At 44.5% G+C, this 5,000-nt stretch overlaps 1 protein-coding gene across 3 annotated transcripts in view; it reads right to left on the reverse strand.

The window, feature by feature from the left end:
• Positions 1-5,000, reverse strand: part of LOC125046807 (plasma membrane calcium-transporting ATPase 3-like) — a 235,816-nt gene that overhangs the window by 196,560 nt on the left and 34,256 nt on the right. For 2 of the 3 annotated variants that reach the window (XM_047644788.1, XM_047644771.1), the window contains one exon: positions 3,894-3,943. The exons of the other annotated variant lie outside the window; for it this stretch is intronic. The gene's annotated coding sequence lies outside the window, so the exon portion shown is untranslated. The remainder of the gene's footprint in view (positions 1-3,893; positions 3,944-5,000) is intronic. 3 annotated transcript variants of the gene reach the window in all.

Here is a 5,000-nt window from a genome sequence, read left to right on the forward strand (position 1 = left end):
TTTCTCTCTCTCTCTCTCTCTCTCTCTCTCTCTCTCTCTCTCTCTCTCTCTCTCTCTCTCTCTCTCTCTCTCTCTCTCTCTCTCTCTCTCTCTCTCTCTCTCTCTCTCTCTCTTTCTTTTTCTATCTTTGTTTCTCTTTCTCTCTGTTTCTCTTTCTCTCTCTGCTTCGCTATCTCTCTCTGTTTCTCTTTCTCTCTCTCTGTTTCTCTTTCTCTCTCTCTGTTTCTCTTTCTCTCACTCTGTTTCTCTTTCTCTCACTCTGTTTCTCTTTCTCTCACTCTGTTTCTCTTTCTCTCACTCTGTTTCTCTTTCTCTCACTCTGTTTCTCTTTCTCTCACTCTGTTTCTCTTTCTCTCTCGGTTTCGTTTTCTCTCTCTCTGTTTCTCTTTCTCTCTCTCTGTTTCTCTTTCTCTCACTCTTTCTCTTTCTTTCTCTCTCTCTCTCTCTGTTTCTCTCTCTCTCTCTTTCTGTTTCTCTTTCTCTCTCTCTTTCTGTTTCTCTTTCTCTCTCTCTTTCTGTTTCTCTTTCTCTATCTCTCTCTTTGTTTCTCTTTCTCTCTCTCTCTCTCTCTTTGTTTCTCTTTCTCTCTCTCTCTGTTTCTCTTTCTCTCTCTCTCTGTTTCTCTTTCTTTCTCTCTCTGTTTCTCTTTCTCTTTATCTCTGTCTGTCTGTCTGTCTGTCTGTCTCCTAGACACATTAACTAGAAAGATATTCAGCACATTTCTCTCGCATCATCATTCATGCATTTCGTCCATTCTGCAAGTTGCAAGGCGCACATGCAGACTTTTTTTTTCACCCCAACCTCATTACTTAAGTCGAGTTGCAAATACAGTTCCCGATTCGTCACTTGCACAGCTGGTGGTCGTTATATATGAGGATGGGGGGCTCGAGGGGAAAGGCACGAGGACAGGGAGTGGGGGCTCGGGGAAGGGAGGGAGAGAGGGAGGGAGGGAGATTGGGGATGTGGGGAGGGAAGAGAGATAAAATGATGGGAAAAGCACGATGAAGGTGGAGAAGGAAGGAAGGGGGGGGGGAGAGGTGGAGAGACGGAGGGAGAGAGAAAGGGAGAAAGGGAGAGAGGGAGAGGTGGAGAGAGGGAGAGGTGGAGAGAGGGAGAGGTGGAGAGAGAGAGAGGGAGAGAGGAAAGGAAATGAGTAGATAGGAAGAGGGTGGGAGTGTAAGGGCCAGAAGCACTGAAATAAATGGAAAGATAAAGAGGAAATGGGAAGGGTGGAGATAATTATCACGATAACTTCATGATAATACCGATAGAAGTAGTAAAAACATAAATCTTACAATACACTAAGCCTAACACAGTAAAGAGTCAGAAATAATGCCATAACGGATGTTTATTACTCTGCAGCACATTATCTATTACGATTTCTTGATAATATATTTTTTTTCCCACAATGGATTCCAAAGCGGGAGTATATGTAGATTGATAGCCTCTTGAATGACGCACAATTCATTTGCTTTTATTTTCTTTAACACGGGTTTTTTTTATTTAATCATTAGCAAGCAGCAAAACATCCAATAAGTATTGAGTTGTTTCCTAAACTCTAATGCTCAATTCATTCCCCAGCTATATAATTCCAGATATACAATAGGTCTATAAAAAATAGGTCTCATTGCCATATATACTTTGAAATCGGGTAATATTTACAATTTCAGAAGCCATAATAACTCAATACATGCGGGCTCAGTGAAATTGTTACTGAAAGGTAACAAGAAAGAGAATGCTATAATGTATTCATAATTCTCAAAACCGCTTTTAGGACCAGGTCTCTTGCTGGTACTAAGCGCCTGCTTTTCTGAAACTTTCGAGTATGTTAAGACTGAAGTGGGTTTATGGGCCGACCTGAACTGAACACTTTCCTACACAACAAAAGAGCATTCAAACTGATGATCATATTACACTCAAATTACTGATAAAATTATAACTCGTTGATCCTCAAATAAACCAAGCACGTTTCAAGAAACAGCAAACTTTCTCCGAACACAAACAAAAACACACAAGTCTTACTCAGCAGTCAGCTGAATAATAATGAACCTTGAACAATACAAACATTATTTCTTCACGCATCTTCGCACACATTAGCACAGTGACACGGGCGTACGAAAAAAAAAAAATGATTAAAAATAAGATACTGTCGCTATAAAAAAAATCCAAGTGTGTAAAAATAGGCATCAATTTACCTTCCTTAAATTTGCCTGGGCAGACTATCAATACAACAACATGCGAATCACAATCAAAATGATCTTACCCATAAAGACCACATGCATATTCCCAACATCCTCAAAAATGAAACGCTAGCGCCCAAGACGACAAGGCCTTACATAAGACGAGTCATTCATTACCTGCGCCTGCTTTCTAAACCGCGCCCGGAAAACTTTCCCGGAAACAAATCGTCATCTGTTTGCGCTTCGGTGACGTGACCCGAAGTGACCTCATAAGCCCCAGGCACAGGCTATTCCGACCCCCGACGGTGACCTAGACTCAAACAAACATGCTGATTACCTTCTAGCTGTATCTATTAACACGACGGCGTGCCTAGTTAGTACCATCCACAGGGACAACAGAGGCAACATTTATAGCACAAAAACCATGTCACCAATTATCATAAATAAACAACCGTGTGATTAACAGCATCATCACCACGAGCGCCATCGCGGTCATCACTCGACGCCAGTTCCTATTAACTGATCACAATCGCCATTAGCAACAGTCATTAGCGACAACAGGCAGACAGCCACATATATTAGGACGCGGGCATGCGGGACAGAAATGCACAATTCCCTCTTTGTTCCGGTTAGGAAGGGCGGGGGCGAGGACTGGGAGGGAGGAGAGGGAAGAATGGGAGGGTGGGAGGGAGGGAGGGAGGGAGGGAGGGAGGGAGGGAGGGAGGGAGGGAGGGAGAGAGAGGAAAATGACGAAAAGGATGAGAGGGATGAGAGATAGATGACGAGGAGGAAGAGGAGGAAGAGGAGGAGGAGGAGGAGGAGGAGGAGGAGGAGGAAGGGAGGAAGGGAGGAAGGGAGAAGGGAGAAGGGAGGGAGGGAGGGAGGAGGGAGGGAAAGAGGGAGGGGAGGAGGAGGAGGGGTAGGGCTTAGCTGAGGCTGAGGATGATGGTGATAAGGAAGAGGAAGGAGATGAGGGAAGGGGAGAGGGGAGACGTAGAGAAAGACGAACAGGAAAAAGGACGAGGAAAACGAGGAGGATGAATGACAGACAGGCAGATAAGAAAGACAAAGAAGGACCAAAACAGGTTCCACGCGAGACACGAGGGTGCTCCCCCCCCCCCCCCCCCCAGGCCACCGTCATTGAGACAGGGAATGCAGTTGTGGAATGGCTTTCGCAACGAAGTCCCACCTGTCGCTGTGTTTGTCACCTCCGCTGTAACGACCTATAAATATTGAAGTTCGGGCTTTAATGCGCTGAGACACATGCAGGTATTTCCATCTGTCGTCTGCTGATGTACCTGGCGCACCGGGACCAGCTGATGTTAGATTCATTAGGCTTACACACACGCACACGCACACGCAAACGCATACGCACACGGGACACACACACACACACACACACACACACACACACACACACACACACACACACACACACATACACACACACAAGCAAGTTAATCTCTTATCATTTACGTCCAAGTACAAAGTACAAAGATCTATGTGTTTGATCAATGCTTTTGCGAGATTCATAAGGTTAGTAACTTACATTAAATACAAAAATATTCTACCTCTCTCTATTTCGTAATCAGCCTTAGACATATAAAACTGCACCGACGTGATTGAAAACTCGCCTTGGACCTCCCAAAATATCTACAGCCTTCTAAAACAACACAGAAAACGAGAAAAAACACAAACATAACAAACACTTACGCGAGTTTCTGCTTCATCCAACGAAAAGCACCATTCTATCAATGTCGTACCTGGAGAAGAAAAACAAAAACAAACATGAGACGAAGAACACTTCAATGGCAAAAATATATAAACAGTCGAATATTTACGCAACAACTATTAACTAACGCGAAAGCAGTCCAAAAAGAGACAGGAAACGACGATAAGAATTTATCAGAAAAAAATAAGACCGGAAACATCTTCACTTTGTCACTGCAATACGCACGTGCTGATTCACTGTACGGTTGGAGTAATCTAAAAGACAATGCGCCGGACACGAAGAATATTAAGAGCCTGTGTTTGAAGTGAAATTCCAACCTAAGTTTTGTTAATGATATGCTTTTCCTGTGGGAGTCAGGGATTGGGGGTTGGGAGAAAAGTGTGAGCAAGGGGGTTGATTGGATGGATGGATGGATGGATGGATGGATGGATGGATGGATGGATGGATGGATGGATGGATGGATGGATGGATGGATGGATGGATGGATGGATGGATGGATGGATGGATGGATGGATGGATGGATGGGGAGAGAGGGAAGGGGGGGGGGCGAAGGAGGGAAGGAAGGAAGTAAGTAAGGAGGGAGAGAGAGACAAAGAGAGACAAAGAGAGACATAGAGAGAGAGAGAGAGAGTGAGTGAGAGAGTACGAGTTGGGTGATATGATAAAAAAAAAATAAAAAAAAAGTCCGGCAGTGAAATTAGAGTCTACAGCATCCGCACCTCAGTCTCCGGCTCACGCAACCTGTCAGCGCAAAGGGCCCAAAGCAAACCGAGCCCCGGGCCAGCATTCGCACATCGCAATCAGAGATCATTCTTGATTCTCGGAAGCCTGAATGGCACAGCTCACTTCCCACTCCATACCAAGAGATAAGGCGATCGTATCTCTGTCTAATGATAAGTTTGTACTCTCCGGCGATACTTAAATATTACGAATATCAAGATGAACACAGGAGAAAGAAAGGCCACGTGGAGATAACTTGAAAGGATAGACAGTCTAAGTGTACGTAGGGGGGGGGGGGGTGCGAGTGTGAGCGTCTGTGTGTTTGTTTGTTTGCACAAAGACACGACTGAGGTACAGATGAAGTTATC

The sequence above is a fragment of the Penaeus chinensis genome, chromosome 4, assembly GCF_019202785.1.
Source record: "Penaeus chinensis breed Huanghai No. 1 chromosome 4, ASM1920278v2, whole genome shotgun sequence".
NCBI lineage: Eukaryota > Metazoa > Arthropoda > Malacostraca > Decapoda > Penaeidae > Penaeus > Penaeus chinensis.